The sequence below is a fragment of the Erythrolamprus reginae genome, chromosome 2, assembly GCF_031021105.1.
Source record: "Erythrolamprus reginae isolate rEryReg1 chromosome 2, rEryReg1.hap1, whole genome shotgun sequence".
NCBI lineage: Eukaryota > Metazoa > Chordata > Lepidosauria > Squamata > Dipsadidae > Erythrolamprus > Erythrolamprus reginae.
Window position 1 is genome coordinate 53,393,118 of NC_091951.1, and position 20,049 is coordinate 53,413,166.

The window sequence follows — 20,049 nt, forward strand, 5'->3', positions numbered from 1 at the left end:
ATTAAAAAAACAACAACCCCAGAATATTAAAAAACAAGCACACAATCAATCTAACACCAAAACAACATGGGCAAGGGGGAGGTGTTTTAGTTCCCCCATGCCTGACGGCAGAGGTGGGTTTTAAGGAGTTTGCGAAAGGCAAGGAGGGTGGGGGCAATCCTAATCTCAGGGGGGAGCTGGTTCCAGAGGGTCGGAGCCGCCACAGAGAAGGCTCTTCCCCTGGGTCCCGCCAGACGACATTGTTTAGTCGACGGGACCCGGAGAAGGCCAACTCTGTGGGACCGAACCGGTCGCTGGGATTCATGCGGCAGAAGGCGGTCCCGGAGATATTCTGGTCCGGTGCCATGAAGGGCTTTATAGGTCATAACCAACACTTTGAATTGTGACCGGAAACTGATCGGCAACCAATGCAGACTGCGGAGTGTTGGAGTGATATGGGCATACTTAGAGAAGCCCATGATTGCTCTCGCAGCTGCATTCTGCATGATCTGAAGTTTCCGAACACTTTTCAAAGGTAGCCCCTTTGAATGGTTTACAATGGTTTAATTTAGAAAATATACTTGTGCAGATATATACAAGTTCAAAAACTTGGCTCAATTTTTATGTGATACTAGGTCAGCGGTGGGTTGCTTCCTGTTCAGCCTGGTTCTTAGAACTGGTATTGCCAGTGGTGGGAGGTTCCACCCAGCCGCCCGCTCGTGGGTATGTGCACGAACCAGTAGTGAAGTGCTTTGGAACCCACTACTATACTGGGTACCGTATGAGGTAATTTAAAATAGGGCTGTCAGAGTAACAGGCTCCGTAGCTATAGATGATAAAGGAAATTATCTCAGAAAGAGAAAAAATTCCCTGCATATTTGAGAATTAAGAGATGTGACAGGTATTTGTTTACTTAGAAGAAGATAATTACTTATTAGACTGGTATTTTAAGAAGTCCTCAAACTTCTTTACAGTGTCAAGGGTACCGATGATACTGGGAGATAGAGTTCTTGAAATCTTAACTCACTAAAATACTGGGTATAATTTAAAAATAGCTGATGCTTAGGTTTAATTGACTAATTTAGATGATGAGCTCTATAGAAAGCATTTTAGTGACAACAAAAGTAATTGAGTTGAAATATTTTATTTCAGGCTTCTGTCTTATCCTTAATGTATTTGTTTATTTGAAAGGAGCTGGATATTAATCAGACAGGATTTCCAGAAAGCTCTTTAAATTTTCCCGTTGTTCCATCTAAAAGTCACACACACACCACACAGAGACACCAAAAAAAGTACCAGGAAGGATTTTTAAATATGGTTGAGAGCTAACCGATGGTGATAATAGTTTCAGATTTTTAAAAACACTCTAACCAAACTTGTTTAAATCTTGTATTTCATTCCAGTGTCATCAGTTGTTTCTCAGTGGATTTGTTCATTAATTTAAAATAGTTCACAGCCTCTAACTTAGTTGTTGTCAATTAATCATGCAAAATAACCAACAAGAGCTAAGAAAATATTCTGAAAGGTTTGACCCAGGATGAAAATATGGGCAAACTGAGGTATGGAAATCTTATTCTGGTGTCTGGAAGTAATAGCAAGAGGACTGAATCTGCCTAAACAAGAAAGAGTTAATTGTTAACGCCGTGGGAATCAAGATTGTTTCTCAATGGGGCGCCACTGCCCCTGAGAGAGCAGAGACTAGGGCTGATTAGGCAGGTGGAGGCAATGGCCAAGGAGGCTTTTGTCCAGCTTTAATTGGTGTGCCAGTTGCATTCCTACCTAGAAGACAAAAGTTCACCCAACAGTGGCTCATGCCCTCATCCCAGCTGGAATATTGCAACACATTCTACAATTTGCCTTTGAAGGCCCACCTGGGTAAGTGTAAAAATGCAGCAGACCAGTTACTGGCTGGTGTTAACCTGCTAAGATCACATTACACCTTGTTGGTTTTTTTTAAGGCCCTTATTATCAGTGGGTTTCTGGATGCAATTCAAAGTGCTGAAATAGGATTGCCTTAGTTCATTTTGTGAAGAGAAAACGGTAGCTCTGACATTGTGGAATTCTCTGTCCTATGAGAGCTTGTTCCATCGCTTCTAAAATTCCATATGCAAACCAAAGATAGACCTTTCCTAAAAAGTTTAGCATTGAACACTTCCTACCATTATTAATTGATTTACTTTGAATTCCTAATATTGATTTATTTGTTGATAACAGTTTTTATTACGTTCTTTGCTTTATTTCTCATCACTACAATTATAATTTATCTTTGTTGTTACTTGTATTAATTATTGATTGCCTTTATACTGCATTAATTACCATGAATGCTTTTCCCCCCAATCGTTGAATAAACCATTGTGAATGGGTATACAATTGCTGTAGAATAAATAAATACTGGGCAATAGCTCAGTAAGTATACCCATTTCAACTCATTTTTATAATCAAATAAACATGATTTAATTGATTTCTCTGGTTTTTTTACCATTCTACTTCTGTATGAATTCTCACTTAACAGTTCTTCCTGTCCCTCATGAATGATAAAATAGACTCTAGCCTCCAAAAGCTTATGCCATAAGGGTTTTTATTGTTTTAAATCAGAAAACTCTTAACATTTAACTTTAGCTGAAATTTAATTTTAAAAAATATTCTTAATTCACCACCTTCTCTCTCTCTCTCTCTCTCTCTCTCTCTCCCTCTCCCTCTCCCTCCCTCCCTCCCTCTCTCTCTCTCTCTCTCTCTCTCTCTCCCCCCTCCATCACACACACAAAAGGAATTCAGTATTCACGCCAGAGGAGTCAGGGTCAGCATCTTTCAACTGCATCCATAAAATATACACTCGTAGGCAATGATATAATAATTGTCATAATTATACTTGGAACAGTAGGGAAGAATGTTCTTATGAAAATCCTTGCTGCAACTTTTTTAAAAATTTCATTGTCTCCTTTACTATTATATTACTTCTGTTCTTTCTGGTTTGCAACTATATGCATGTACGTATTTACAAACAAAATTGAGTTCAGTTTGGTTTACTTTTTGGTATGTGTGGGTAGAATTATAGACTTAGGTATGTAGGAAATTCAGCTGTATCTATCATCTTAACCTCGTTCAGTAAATCTCATAAGTAGATTATTACTCCATTTCTTAATATTTGATCACACAAGGAGGAATACAGACATTTATGTTCAAGTTTCCCTCAACTTACCGGTACTTGAATGCTACTTTAGAAAGAAAAGTTAAAATTGTTTTCAAAATTTATGTGTAAATATTTATGAACCCGGATTAACTAATCAAAACTCCTTATTCAGGGACAGAATTCCATCCATGTGATAACCCTGTTTTTGAATCCTAAACCCATTCAAATCAGTCAATTATAATAGGACTCTGTTTACTTACTTCCCACTACAATCCCTATTTCTCGTTTGTACATATTCTGGTAATCAGTGTCCCTTTTAAATGTTGGTTAGTACTGCTGCAAATGTAGCATATCCTGTTAAAATAAAGCTGAATAGATATTTCTTGTAATAAAAAAATATCCAACAGCAATACCACTTATATACCAGCATTGCCGTACTTTATAGCCCTCTCTAAGTTGTTTACAGAGTCACTATATTGCCCCCAACAATCTGGGTCCTCATTTTACCAATCTCGGAAGGATAGAAGGCTGAATCAACAGTAGCCACTGAGAATCGAACTGCTGAAGTTCTGGCAGTCCACAGTTAGCAGAATTAGCCAGCAGTACTACTGTACATTCTAATCACTGTGCCACCATTGTCCTGAATACCTTACTTCTTTAGTTCATTTAGTTCATTTTTTGGTGGCAACTGCATTACTTTTATTTGTTTTTATATCTTTTTTCAGTGTGGTTTACAACACTAAGAACATTATATAATTTAAAATAATCAGTGTTTTATTTTAAAAATAAAATATATAAACCACAGATAATAATTTTAAAAGCTATAACAGCATACAGCTTTGGAATATTTTCATATTATTTTCCTAAAACGTTATGGGAAAATAAGCATTTATATCTAACGTCAGAAAGATAAAGTAAACACTTGATGTATCTTATTTTAGGGAATGTGTGGAAGAGACCCAATGAGGATTACAGTATGACATTTGGATGAATCTATGGAATCTTCTTTTCAGATATAGTAATATTCTTCCTTCATGTTCAGCCAGTGAAAATTATTCCTAAACCCTTCTCATATTTTATGTTGCCAAGCCAGGTCTTTTATCTTGTTTAGTTTTAGTCCATTGTTTTAGTTTAGTTTAGTTTAGTTTAGTTTTATTAGATTTGTATGCCGTCCCTCTCCAAAGACTCGGGGCGGCTCACAACAACAGCAATACAATATACAAAGTAGAAATCCAATATAAGTTAAAAGCAATTTAAAACCCCTAAATATTATAAAACGATCATACCATTCTCATACATTACAGTCAGAAAAAGGTGGTGCTTGGGGACAAGATAGTTATTTCCCCATGCCTGGCGACATAACCAAGTGATGGCAAACCTTTATTTTTGCTTAGGTGCCAAAATGGCATGCAGATGTGCGATAGCATGTGTGCATGTGCTCACACCCATAATGCAGTGCCCTCCCCCTGGTGCATATGCACACAACACCCCCATGCTTCCCACTATGAGCGCAGGCCTCACTGAAGCCTCCAGACTTCAGGTAGACCTGTTGGACCATTTTGTGCCCTCCACAGGCACCAGAGGCTTTCCTGAAGACTGGGGAGGGTGAAAAACGGACTCCCCCATCCTCTGGAAGGCCAAAAATGAGCTGGGCATTGTGCACATGCATGCCGGAACTGGCATGCCATCTGTGGCACGCCTGCCATAGGTTTGCCATCATGGTTCTAGCCTTTCCAGATGGCTATCTATTTTTCTTTTTAGTTACAACTCTTGTTAATACTCTTGTCTGCATATCACTTGTATATTTGATAAATATACTCTATATACTTTCATTCCGGTTGTTTATTGAGTAATCATTGAATCTTGGCTATGAAATATTAAAAACAATATTCATCAAATATATGGTGTAAGGTAAGAAGCAGAGTCTCTGTTGCTACCTAATAGCATAAGACCTCTTTTTCATAGACTAAGTCAGAGGTCTTCAAACTTGGCAGCTTTAAGACTTGTGGACTTCCACATTTGAAGTCCACAAGTCTTAAAGTTGCCATGTTTGGGGACCCCTGGATTAAGTGGAGACAGGTTTTGTGTTAATCTAAAGTATCCACCAAATTGGAGAGTACTCATACTGCTTTATCATATACTATATATATAATGATTTTTTCTCAAGTCACCCTGGTATATCCAAATATGGGAAGAGCATACATCTTCCTTTTTGCCTCTCAGCCCCACCAGGGGCCATATTCCTAGTAAAGTCCCAGTAAGGGTATGGCTGGCTGACGAGAGCAAATAAGCTTGAAATAGATCTGTACTAGTTCCTTTTCATTATCAGCAAAAATATGTTATCCACACACACACAATTGTAATATTCTTGCCTTAAGTGTTCAAAAAAGTGATGAATAATTCTGGTATGTTATAATACATATGCTGTGCTCTGCCAGCAGCTCATGAAATTTGCTATGCATATTTTATAAATATTTAAAGCAATTGTACATTTGGATATATTGGCTGTTGGAAAGCTTCTTATAAGCTCTTTTAATCAATTGAACAAATTTTAGAAATTGTTGGAGGTCTGGAAATATATAAACAAATCTAAGGAAACTTTCTGAAGCATCAATTCTAGTTTTCACCTCAGCAGTTTCAGTTTATTTTTCAAAATATCATCAAATCATCTGTTGTAAAAGAACAGATGTTTATATAAAACCAAACTACACGTGGCTGTCATTATCCACAGTAGTTCCTTTTCAGTGTTCAACTTAACCAACTAATGAGATTGTGAATATATGTGAATTAGATCATTAGATGTGGTGCTTATGTTTGTTGTCTTCCTGCTATGAGGGCTATTCCCATTTTCTCCCTTTTCATCTCCTTCTCACTTGGCCATGCTAGATCTTGCTGGGTCAACCCAGTCAAGAGTCTTATGATTTCTCTGCTGTACACAACACTTTCATGTGGCAGGTAAAGCTTATAGGGGCATCTGCAGTGGTACCATAGGGGAACCTCGTAGAATCAAGAAGCCAGTGTAAGTCATACATAGTTTTATCTGTCGTGAGCTGAACAAGGTACTTTGAAAAAGGAGCCTTTCAACAAGGCTAACCCAGTAAGAGCTGCTATTACCAAACAAGAAGCGAGATCAAATATGTGCTAATCCCAGCCTTAAAAGATGTACTTTAATGCATGGATAGAAGGTCATCCATCATTTTCTTTATGTGAGAAAATAAAAATGTCAAATCTGTGGCTATGGCAAAACCTTTATACAGTGGTACCTCTACCTAAGAATGCCTCTACTTACAAACTTTGCTAGATAAGAAACAGGTGTTCAAGATTTTTTTGCCTCTTCTCAAGAACCATTTTCCACTTACAAACCTGAGCCTCTGAAACTGTAACCGGAAAAGGCAGGGAGAAGCCTCCATGGGGCCTCTCTAGGAATCTCCTGGGAGAAAACAGGGCCTCCACCCTCCCTGTGGTTTCTCCAATCACATGCATGATTCCTAGGGGGAAAATTGCTTCTTCTTACAAACTTTTCTACTTAAGACCGTGGTCACGGAACGAATTAAGATCATAAGTAGAGGTATCACTGTACATATAAAAAGATTTATTTTCTGAATTGCACATACATGAAATCAGAGATAAAAGAGCGAGAATAATAAGAGCTACATTCACTGCATAATTAGAGTAGCGGATTTTTGCTGAAGAGCCTTTTGTAAATATTAACAGGCTCCAATCTTATAATGTGAGATACAGAGACAAGAATCTTCAGTTTGATATGACATGGAACTGTAACATCAACTGAGTTTCTTTTTGAGATAATGGGATAACTTTGTACTCATTATAAATTGTACAATTTTGAATGGCAGCAAAACAGGTCTCATATTTTCTTTCAGAGTAGTAAAGCTCAGCTAGTAGTTTCACCATTGCATTGCACACTCAAAATTTACTCTTTGACTTGGTAGCAATAAGCTGGGACTGGTCATGTGGTCAACTGATGAAACTTAGATTTTAGCACTCCTATTTTCTCTAATTCTGTTCTCACAGTTTGAGCTGCTGGTAGTCCTCATTCATTCTGACCATTCATTTAGTGACCAGTGTTTCAATAACACTGAAAAAAAGTGACTTAAGACTTGTCCTTGTGCTTAATACTACTGCAGCATTCCTAGGGTCATGTGATTACGTAATTGTATTCTCCGTACTGAAGGAGCGGGTCCAACAGTCACATGGGTTGCTCATGTCCAATCCGGTGGAACTGAGCCTAGTGTTAAAAAAGTTTGCTGGATCCGCCCCTTCCCAAGAATTCGCTCAGTTCTCGCATCCAGCGGAATATATGTGAATAGCTCGTTCATCACTAACACCTTCCCTTCGTTCTATCCTTCCAAACAGTAAGAAATCCTTTCTATTGAATTTCGAGACTTGCTAATTAACGCCAGCCATCGGCGGCTCGGCTTTTCTCTCAGGGGAGAAGTAGCGGTTTAGCCTCCCGCAGCTCCTCTCGCCGCTGGCTATTCCTGCTGCCGTTTTGGGTTATTTACAATCCTTCGGCCTGGAGGTCATTAGGCAAGTCTATTTATTATCTTTTAAGGGCTTTACCTCCCGCAGTGTGAGACGCTTCCCTCTCAGTCTCCTGGACTTAGCCGGCCGTTTCTTTTAAAACTTTTACGGAACGGTTTCGTTTTTGGCGCGAAGGCCTTCGCGCCCTGTAATTTAGTACCTCGTGTTGGCCTCCTGCCGGACGTTGGTGCTTCAGTCCACCGCCTGGATCCTTGGAGTGGGCTTTGAGACGCTCAGGCTTAATTCTCCACCGGCCAGACCTCCAACCAGGGTGCCTTGGTTACTTTAATTGAAGTTTAGGGAGGCTGGCCACGCTGTATTTGGGAACACGAACTCTGGGTTTGCCCAGATTGCTCTCAAGTCGCAGCAGCTCCGAGGCCTAGGAGCAGGATCCCACTCCTCTTGGGAAAGCTTGGAATTCTTCTCCCCCCTATAAATCAGATTTCTTTTGGCTCAAGCCTTGTCTTCTGTAAATTGTCAGACTATGGCTTCCTTTCCCAAGAGAGGCACCACTCAGGGTCCCAGAGAGGCCAGGCCTACAGGTGATGAGATAACCAGTATCCCCCAGGCCTCGGCCCCCTCTTCTGCCATAGCCCGCCCCTTGACCAGAACCACCAAGGCTGAGAAGAGAAGGGACCAAGCCCTACAAAAAATTCATGATAAATCTGCTAAACGCTTGAAAGTGCAGGCCCAAGTGCTCAGCAGTCTTGACCCCCCAGAGGCTCCTATCCTGCCTCTCTCTGGTGTCACTGTGTTATCTCTGGATGAGCCAAACCTAGACAGACCCCAACCTAATCTATGGGGCTTAGGTCCAGAGGAACCAGATATCGTTGAAGACTCTTCCCAGCCAGGAACCTCTCAGGCCATCAGAGATTCTTCTGTCACTCCTGCTGATATTTCTAGCCTCCCTCCAGAGTTCCAATCTATTTTCTCTGTGTTGTCCAAGGCCATTGATGCCAAGCTCTCTGCCATCAATGTGCCCTCTTTACCTCTTCCTCCTCCTCGTCCCCTCCGTCCCTTGAATTCTCCTTCAGCAGTCAGAGCTCCTATTCAGGAAGAATCAGATTCTTCTCAGGATGATTATGATCAGGATATGGAAGAGGATGAGGATCCATGTCAAGGCCTCTCGGACGATGAGGAATCAAGGTTCCTTCTCCAGTTACTATTTTTCCCTCTCAATTGTTCAAATCTCTCCTTCTCAAGGCTAGAGTTTCCACAGGGCTAGCGGCACAAGAGAAGCAGGCCACTACATCCACTGACCCTCCGGAGGAGAACTTACCCTACTTCACAGAGGAACAGGAGGATAACGAGGTAATCCCTATGCCAAAATTGTTTAAAGATGCTTTGCTTAAGCAGTGGGAGTTTCCAGCATCAGGGCTTAACCTCACCACCAAAGACAAAAGATTGTATAAATTATCCCCCTCTTATGAGGATCTCTTATCCTGCCCTAAGCCTGATGAACCGGTAAAAACCCTACACTCTGCGGCTGCAGTTCCAGGCGAAGCAGAAGAGGTTCTCCGCCCAGAGGACAAGAGGATTGAACAGATGCTCAAGAGAGGGTTCACCGCAGATTCCTGGGCTATTAAAAGCTCCGCATCTGCTTCCTTTTTTTCTAGAGCCATGCTCCTATGGCTTCGTCAACTTCAACAACATATTCCTCCCGATGACTTAAGAGGTCAACAGGACTTCAACAAGGTATTTGCGGCCGCCCAATACGTGGCTGATGCCACACTGCAATCCACCAGATTCGCAGCCAAGTCCATTGCGGCCTCCACAACGGCCAGAAGACTCCTCTGGCTTCGCCCATGGCAGGCAGGAGTACGTCAGAAGTGGCAGTTAGCTTTAGGTCCATTAAAACGCGACCTCCTATTTGGAGATCTCCTAGACCCACTCCTAACTGAAACCACGGACAAGAAAAAAGTATTGGGCCCGACTACCAAAAAGACCACTAAAACGCAGTCCTTTCGTCGACCGGGGCGCCAACAAGATCAGGCGCCCACTTACCAGAGGAATCCAGGTCAGTACTCCCCTCGTTTTCGTTCCCAAGGTAGGAACCCCAGGGGTAAGGGATACCGCTACCAGAGAGGAGCGTCCTCTAACAGGGCTTCTAAAAAGCCCAGATGGTAATCTCCCTTCGGTCCCCATAGGGGGGCGCCTGGCCTACTTCTCCTCTAGCTGGCGCCAATCTTCCAAGGACCCCTGGGTCATTGATACAGTTCAAAAAGGTCTCCTTTTAGAGTTTATTTCTCCCCCCCCCAAACGTTTTATTTCCTGCCCTTCTCCCAGTACTCCCTCTGCTCATACCCGGATGGAGGAAGCCATCTCCCATTTATTATCCATTAGAGCCATCCAGCCGGTCCCCTCCGGTCAGAGAGGCCGGGGTTTTTACTCCATCCTCTTTATGGTCCCTAAGACCTCCGGAGGTTGGAGAGCTATCTTGGACCTCAAAAGGCTGAATTTATTCATCAAATATAGAAAGTTCAATATGCATTCCCTGTCATCTATCTTAGCTGCTATTCATCCGGGGGACTTCATGGCTTCCTTAGACCTCACTGAGGCCTACCTCCATATCCCCATTGCCAAATGCCACAGAAAATTCTTACGTTTCTCCTTCCAGGGCAGACATTTCCAGTATAGGGCTATGCCATTTGGTCTCTCCTCGGCCCCTAGAGTCTTCACAAAGCTTTTGGGGTCCTTGGCGGCCTATATCCGGGCCAAGCCCATCCACATTTTATGTTATTTGGATGACATTTTAGTTCATGGAAATTCTCTAGAGGAAGTAAAGGTAAACCTTTCTGTCACCATGTCAGTTTTACAGACCCATGGCTTTTCTATTAACTTTGATAAAAGCCACCTTCAGCCTTCTACTTCCATATTGCATCTGGGATCTATCATTAATTCAGAATCATCCCAAGTTTTCCTCTCCCCTGAGAGGAAACATAATATAGGGGAGTTGATTTCTCGCATTTTACCCCTGCAATCAGTCTCCATAGTCACCTTGTCCTCCCTTTTGGGTAAAATGGTGTCGTGCATAGGCATCATTCCCTGGGCTCGTCTCCATGCCAGGGAACTACAGTGGCTCCTATTACCCTTTCAGAGATCGGGGCTCAGCAACTCAAGTCGTCGCATTGCCATTCCATCGATGGTTCGCAGATCTCTCAGGTGGTGGATGTCTCCGGCCATGGACAAAGGATCCCCTTTCAGGTCCCCGGACCAATTCGTCATCACCACAGATGCCAGTCTATCAGGATGGGGCGCCCATGCCCAGGGGACGATAGCCCAGGGCACGTGGTCACCGGAGGAAGCTTCCAGGCCAATCAATTGGCTAGAGTTAAGAGCCGTATCCCTGGCTCTAAAACAGTTCAAGCCTCGCATCCCCAACAGGCACGTTCTCATTCTCACCGACAACATAGCCACAAAAAGCCACATCTGCAGACAGGGGGGCACGAGATCCAAGGCTCTCATGAGGGAGGCCCTCAAGTTAGGCCTTTGGGCAGAAAAACACCTTCAGTCGCTCCTAGCCGATCACATCTCGGGGAGCCTCAACGTCCAGGCGGATTGGCTCTCTCGAGCAACGATAGACCCAGGAGAGTGGAATCTACATCAAGACCTGTTCCATCAAATCAGCCTCAGATTCGGCCTACCAGTGCTGGATCTCTTTGCGACCGAAGCGAATGCCCAACTCCCTCGATTCTTCTCCAGGTTTCCATCCCCGGGAGCAGAAGCAACCAATGCCCTCAGGAGCCCCTGGCCCCCAGGACTCCTGTATGCATTCCCTCCAATTCCAATTCTTCCGGACGTGATTCACAAGGTCCTCATCGAGAGGGCCCGAGTAATCCTAATCGCCCCTCATTGGCCCCGCCGGCCCTGGTTCGCGGATCTCCAACAGCTGTCCGTCCAGGACCCCTGGCGACTCCCCGTTTCGGGGGATATGCTACGGCAGGGGGCCTCATTCCATCCAGACCCGGAGTGGTTCCACCTCACCGCCTGGCTGTTATCAGGAGAGACTTAGAACTGCGTGGACACAACCCCGACACAGTGGAGGTCATCTTAAAGGCCAGAAGAGGTTCGACCAATCGAATCTACGACCATACATGGTCCAAGTTTCACCAGTGGTGTCTACAGGAAGGTCTTTCTCCCCTGTGCATTCCCATACACAGGATCATTTCCTTCCTTATGCAAGGTTTCCATCAAGGCCTTTCCACCAGTACTCTCCGTCGTCATCTGGCGGCCATTTCCTCTGTCCTAGCAGGGCCCCGCAGACAGCCTCTCCGTTCCTTCCCAGAAGTTCAGGAATTCCTCAAGGGTATAGCCAACCTCAGACCTTCTAAGGTCCACAGATATCCATCCTGGGATTTGCCACGGGTTCTCCATTCCCTCACGCAGGCACCCTACGAACCCCTAAAATCTGCGTCCCTCAGGTACCTATCCTTTAAGGTAGCATTCCTGGTGGCAATTACCTCTGCCCGACGCATTTCGGAGTTGGCTGCCCTTTCAATCAGGCAGGACCTCTGCCAATTCCATCAGGACAAGGTAGTCTTACGACTGGACCCCACCTTCTTACCTAAGGTCAGTTCCATGTTCCACAGAACCCAGGATATTGTCTTACCTTCTTTCTGCCTCCAACGGGACCATCCCTTGGCAATTAGATGGCACACCCTGGACCTCATTAGAGCGCTGAGGATCTATATCCAACGCACAGGACCCTTTCGGAGGTCGGAAGCACTTTTTGTAGCCTATCACCCCAGAGTCATGGGTGCCAAAGTGTCTTCAACAGTGATAGGCCGTTGGATCAGAGGGACTATCTCTAAGGCCTACGAGTCGGCCTCCCTCTCAGTTCCAAAGAACATCACAGCGCATTCCACCAGGAGCGCAGCCACTTCGGCCGCTTGGGCGACTCAAGCCCCGTTGGAGGAGGTCTGCAAAGCAGCCACTTGGGCCTCGCCAAATTCCTTCATCAGGCACTACAAGATTGACTCTTACGCCTCAGCGGACGCTGCCTTCGGCAGAAGGGTACTCCAATCCGTTATCTCTCACGATAGCAATCTAATCCCACCCTAGGGACCAATCTATTGGGTATGTCCCATGTGACTGCTGGACCCGCTCCTTCAGTACGGAGAATAGGCGTTGATTGCTTACCTGAACGCCTCTTCTCGTACGGTGAGCGGGTACAGCAGTCACTTCCCGCCCTTGTATGTGTCTTCTATACCTTCTATAACCTTTCTTTCCTCTAACAATGAGAGTTGAACACTAAAGAGCTTCACATCTGAGCCTAGTCTACGGATTCGCGAATTCTGGGGAAGGGGCGGATCCAGCAAGCTTTTTTAACACTAGGCTCAGTTCCACCGGATTGGACATGAGCAACCCATGTGACTGCTGTACCCGCTCACCGTACGAGAAGAGGCGTTCAGGTAAGCAATCAACGCCTATTTTGGGCACTTTGGCAACTGGCATATATTTAAAACAGTTACAGCATCCCAGGGTCACATCAGATTATTAATATCCCTTGGGATGATGCCGAAGATGCTGTGAATGATCAAAACGCTTGAAAAATACTTGCTCCCAATGTGCTGTGATGAGGATCTACCTGATGAGGGTATCATCCCCATTTGTGACCTGCCCAGATGGCTTCTAACAAGCAAAGTCAATGGGGAAAGCCAGATTCACTTAACAGCCATGTTGTATTTATTTAACTGTGTTGAATCATGTAAGGGCTGGCCACAAAAAGAAATTGAATTGATCATTGCTTAGTGAAGGAAGCTGCAGTCCCAATTGTAATCGTAAGTCAATGTCTACCTGTATAGGAGACTGGTTGATACTATAACCCCACAGCTAAAATAGTTTGGAGACGGGAAGAAAAAGGCAGTTGTTTCTCATGTTTCCACTTTCTTACAATGACCAGCTGAAATTCTTAGAATCTCACATGTTCCTTGCTGTTCCTTCCAATTGCCAGTTGCCTATAGAGCATTCCAAGAAAAACTGGTAGGATGCACATTATCAGTACAAAGAAAGAATGGTGCACTGTTCTTTGCAATTCAGTTGAAATGGGCAATATCTACGACATGGGGAGAATTAAACTGATAAAAGCAGCTTTGAGATGAAAATCAAGTTTTTTGTTGTTGTTTTAAAAAAAATCACTTATGAATGCCCTGTGGCTTCCAACAAATATCAAGATCACTTACTTTCTATACATTGGAAAGTTATTCCTTTTGTCCAATCCTAATTACCAGTCTTGCTACCAGGATGCTAGGAATGCCTAATTTTAATTGCATCTAATTCTACATTGAACTGTGAGCTTTGTCTTAAAATAAGTGATCCTGCAGACTATGTTAGCGTACAGTAGTGGCCAAAATTGTAGAAACCTTTTGTGAAAGGTACAGTGTTTTTGAGGTTTGATAGCTAATAACACCACTTTTTTGGGGGAATAGTACCATAAAATTAAATAGCGATCACATAACACACTGACAAATGTCCCCCACTCAGCTTCAATACACGACATCAATAACTGAATCCTACTGTGATCTGATTGGCTCAGTGCCAAAACCGGATGACACCTGATTGGTTCTCTAAACACTCATCAGCTACAGTTAGATGAAGGAAAACTACCTGATATCAACTTAAGCAAGTTGTGTGTTTTTTTCTGGTTATTTGGCTTTCATAGAAAACAGATAATTGAAGAAACTTTGTTGCATTATCTTTCCATTGATATATAATTTTAGGGTACTACTACAAACATACAGTAAGTGGTGTTATTAGCCATCAAACTTCAACAATAACACTTTTCCCAAAACGTTTTCACAATTTTGGCCACTACTGTATGTCCAGGGAGCGAAACAACAGTTATGGGACTTCTCAGTTGCTCTGCTTGTCAGCAAAAACAAGAATGTGTTGAATATTATTACAGATTTTGGATTGTGTGCGCATTGGTAAAATCTGTTTACCAATTACTCTGAATTATAGAATAGGAAATGGAAACATTTTTGACAAAAACTTAGGGTTTTGTTAGGGTAGGAAAAGATCCTGGAAGTCTCCCACCCCATTCCCAGTGAAGGAGTTCTTATACCATTCTGGATAAATGGCTACCCAGTCTTAGATAGAACACCCACAACTTTAGAAGGTTTGCTTCTTCCATTGCTTAATACCTCTGATGATCAGGATATTCTTTCTTAATTCAAGTTTGGATCTCTCCCTGCATAGCTTCCATTCATTATTTTTTTGTCTTACTCTCTTAAGTTTTGGAGTAAGCATTCATGAAGATCCTCATGCTGCAAACCATGAAGGGTCATCAGGATCTTGAATTGTATCAGGAAACTTACAACAAACAATAATATTATATGACAACATTGGGTTATCCTGGTTAATGTAGAGATTTTGCTCTAGTTGCAGCTTCCAGGGTTAGGATTATGTATTCTCGGTAAATTTAATTGTAGCAGAATTTATTAATATAGTAAAACATATTACTTCTCACAGAAAACTCTGTAATCTCTTCTGGGACTTCCACAACAGAGGTAGAAAAGAAATGTGGTTTTGATTCATTCAATTTCAATATGTTATCAAAGTAAAAATTGATCTCAAGAACAAAACGTATTAGTATAATTATCTAGGTTGACATATTAAAATAAATACATATTGAAGAATTTCCTTCAGTAAATTATCAATCATAGAAGAAGGATTAGTTAGAATTCTAAGGAAATGCAAAGACATGCATTTATTTTTCTTATTAACTAAACAAATTACACTACTTCCAAAATATATTATCAGCATCTCTAGATTTCTTAAAATAACCAAGCGTTTAGTAGCTTGTTTACTGTATCATGTTTGTGAAACAAATATAAATGATAGATAATCCCTAGTCAGCTGGGAAATGTTTCAAACTTGAAGTGCTTTGTTTCCAGCATAAAGAATACATTCCTGGTTGTAATGTGAACTAAAGTAAATAGAGTGTACTGTATTCATGATTGTTATAATTACAGCTGAGTAAGAAAATACAAACTAAACAGATATGATATGAAAAGTACATCTCGCCAACACACTTCTGTGTTCTGTTTGTTTTTTTTGCCTCAACCACAGTGATGTTAGAATCTATGCTATACCATTGCTAAATTAGTTACAAATCTATAAATATTATGTAGGCTGTTTTGTTGAATAAAGAATTGAAATTATTTGGCTCTTAATTGTGAATGATAATTAATTAATGAAGTGTGTTTAGTACATAATAAAAAATTGATCAGCATGATCATGCCAGTGCAGTTATATTGGAAGCATGAAAATTTGGAATAACTATGGATAGCGAGATGGATGACAAATTTAATAAATATGATAGATTACATTCAGGATGGGCTGTCCTCGTCCACTCAGAATGAGGACCAAGTCTGTTACTTTTTTCTGGATCCGCCCTCCTAGGACCCAGCTTTGATGAGACCAAAGAAGCAGACCTGATGTGGCTACCAACTGGACACAGTGAACAACAGGTAGGCTCCCCTTCCTGAACCTGCCAAAAAGAGGTTTTTCTCTTGGTTTCCATCCCAGGGAGCAGAGGGGGTGAATGACCTCCAGGGATCTTGGCCATTGGGCCTTCTATACGCCTTTCCCCCCTACCCATATTGCCTCAGTTCATCCATAAGGTGTTGAAGGACTGTGCAGCATTGATACTGCTAACACGTCATTCGCCGAGGTGGGTCTGGTTCACGGACCTGAGGGCCTTTTCAGTGTCTTCTTCATGGTGGATTCCAGCGAGCGAATCCTCGCTCAGCAAGGCGTTGGTCCACCTGAATCCCCGGTGGTACCAACTGACTGCCTGGCAGTTGAGTGGCGCAGTCTGAAACACCAGGATTATGACCCCGAGGTTATCCTTACTATACAGGCATCCTGTCGTCTTTTCATGGAGAGGAGCTACACCACAAGGTGGAAATCCTTCTGCGCTTAGTGCGCAGTTGAGGACCTTTCTCCTTTGAGGATTCCTTTTCCAAAGGTCCTCAAATTTCTCCAGCAGTGTTTGCCTATGGGACTTTCCCCAAACATGATTATCTGCAAGTAGGTGGCACCACTGTCTTCGGTCCTGTCCTGTGACCAGGTTGACTCTTTGGCTTGGTTTCTGATGGTTCACTGTTTTTTGTTGGGGGCTTCCAACATTTGCCCTCCAATTATCCACCACTCCCTGTCTTGGGATCATCCCAGGGTGTTGCAGTCCCTGATGGGATCACCTTATGAGCCACTGTGGTCAGCTGGTCTCAAGTATCTATCCTACAAGATGATGACAATCATGTTGGCCCACCAGATCTCCGAGTTCTCAGTGTTTTCAATTCAGAAGGACTTGTGTATTTTTCATTTAGACTGGGTTGTTCTCCAGTTAAACCATTCATTAATTCCCAAAATCAATTCCTCCTTTCACAGGGCTCAGAAGCTCATTCTCCCCAATTTTTGCTCATCTGTTAGAGAGACTTTGGCACAGCCTGGATGTCTAACATGCATTGCATATTTACATAGATCAGACGTGCCAGTTCCGTAAGACTGAGGCACTACTGGTGGCTTTTTTACCACAATTTTGGGTTAGAAGGTGTTCTCCATATCCATTGGCTATTAGATTTGTGGGACAATTGCTACGGCGTATTAACTCTGCTCTGTTGCGGCCGGTGAGGATCACAACACACTCTATGCATAGTGTGGCAACATCTGCAGCATGGGCAACCCAGGAGTCTTTGGAGATTTGTTGGACTGCAACCTGGGCTTCTACTCAGTCTATCTGCCACTACAAAATTGATTTGTTCATGTCGGCGGATTCGGCCTTTGGCCGAAGAGTGTTGCGGAGGGTCCATGAAGAGTCTCACTGAATCAAACTTGTAACTATGCCCACCTAGGGGACCTTTGGCTTTAGTATGTGCTATCCTGAGTGCTGGCTCCACCCACGATGGAGAAGGGGCATTAGTCTTACCTGATATGCCTTTTCCCATCAGATAGAGCCAGCAATCAGCCCTGCCCTTGTGGGGGTCCATTCCTGCACACTCCTTGTTTATTGGACTGGCGTGGTTATTTTTCTCCTTGGACTGACTTTTTAAATGGCGTCCTCCACATTTTTGGCGGGTTCAGGAAAGAGAATCTACCTGTTGTTGAGCATGTCCAGTTGGTAGCCACGCCAAGTCTGCTTCTTCGTCGCGTGCATATCAGGTAAGACCAATGCCTCTTCTAAGCACCCCCTGGGCCATATCCCACCTGACACCCCTGATCTACAGGCATAAGATTGCAATATTGTACCAAGAGATAAGTCTCGTTGAATTCCTTCAGTGTCTGGCTCTTTTGAAATGAGCCAGGTGTCTATGAAAAATATCTGACAAAGCCATCTTGAGTATTCTTTGGCTATACATTTGAGATATAAATTGAACAAGAATAATAATAGGACTTAATTACACACACATATACCAAAATTAGTTCCAAAACTTGCTAACATAAAACTTTAGACAAATAACTATATTATTGTAGAATATTTGAAGAAAGTATAATGAATTACTCTATAAGGTCTAGTAGAGAAAAGTCCATTTTATTCTACATGTGAGATTTAAGATACAGAAGTTGTGAAAAACCTCAAAAAACACTTCGGTTTTACAGTCTGAAAATTGGGATTACATTCCTCTATAACTGCTTGGTATTCCTATAAAGTAATATGCAACAATGTTCCAAATATTTTACTGTTTGTTGAACCACAACATATATAAAGATGCTCTCAGGTTGAACTAGTCTGTTGTTGATTGCATTTACTAGTATGTATTTTTCTTGGCAGTTACAAAAATACCCTGCAATTTTTTTTTATGGACTTCCCAGCTCCAATTGTGGCTTCCAAGACAGGCCCTCATCCAAATACTGAGGCAGAAGCTACATCAACCTGTTAGGAATTTATTAATGTGTCTTAGTTGTAAACTTTGAAGGCAGGGGATCTTAACCTGGGGTCTATAACCTTGGGGAGATGGACTGTCAATAAATGGTTACATTCACAGACATCTATTTCAAATGTACCACATCATGTTAATGAATTATTGAATTAATAAAGAAACATATTTATTACTAAATTGCATATTTGTAATTTAATTGGTTTTCTTTGTAATATCACATATTAAATATATAGTATGTATTTTATAAATATAATTACATTTTTTCTGAAAATGTGTTCCATGGGTTTTGTTAAACTCTCAAAGGGTGGTAGGGTTCATGAACCAAGATTAAGAACCCTTTTTAAAATGTAGCTTGGAATCTCTATCTCAAAGATTTTACGTAGCATATTATCTTAGCTATGTGATGAGTAGTTTATGTTTTTAAAGAAAAATTGAATTTAAAACACTAAATGGTAATTAATGTTTATTAATAATAAAAATGTTAAATAGGAAGTCAGTGGGGGGATTATATTTATTTTCCTGTAGTTTTGTCTCACTTTCTCTAATAAGAATTATACTTCTGGGACATTAAATGGTTTAGTTATAATGTGCTGATCAGTCAAACTAAAAGCTAATTCTTCTGCTTGTGCTAGGAAGCAACGCCCAGAATATCCATTGTAACATGCAGGTGTTTTATAGATTCATAAATGCATAGCGAAATGGATGACATATTGTTTTGATAAGTATTCCAATTAACTTCCTACATTGGTGTACGCTGGATCACAAACAAACTGACCAATTTTCAGTATAGCTTCAGTATGTTATTTTTATACTAATTATTAATTACTCTTCTGAGGCTTAATAGTGTTTTGTTTAATATAGTATAAATTTATTCCTTGTTCATATGTGAGTTATATGAAAATAATAACAAATATCTTATTTATTGTGAAGATATAATACAACAAAAAAACATAATACATTTGGTAAAATATGAGGACGTCTTATATGAACCTCATTTGGCTGATTATATTCTTTAGAGGTCCTTTTGTTTTTCCCACCATTCAGAAAAGGGAATAAAGAGACCTGGGATAGAAACATTTTGGCTCCAGCTGAGGAAGGAGGAATTAGGTTGGAATACATTTGTTAATTTGGTATATTAATGCAGTGATTTTCAACCTTTTTTGAGCCGCGGCACATTTTTTACATTTACAAAACCATGGGGCACATTGAGGGGGGGGGGCGGCTAAAAAAAGTTTGGACAAAAAAATTCTCTCTCTTCCTCCCTTTTGCTCTATTTCTCTCTCCCTCTTTCTCTCCCTCTTTTTTTCTCTCTCTCTCCATCCCTTTCTTTCTCTCTTCCTTTCCTCTTTTTTGCTCTCTTTCTGTCTCCCTCCCTACTTCCCTCTATGTCTTTCTCTCTCCCACCTTTCCTCCCTCTCTCTCTCTCTCTCTTTCTTTCTTTCTCTTGCTTTCTCTCTTGTTCTCTTTCTCTCTCTCTTGCTTTCTTGCTTTCTCTCTTGCTTTCTCTCTTGCTTG

At 41.8% G+C, this 20,049-nt stretch overlaps 1 protein-coding gene across 2 annotated transcripts in view; it reads left to right on the plus strand.

The window, feature by feature from the left end:
• Nucleotides 1-20,049, plus strand: part of ATXN7 (ataxin 7) — a 123,511-nt gene that overhangs the window by 66,360 nt on the left and 37,102 nt on the right. The window lies entirely within an intron of this gene.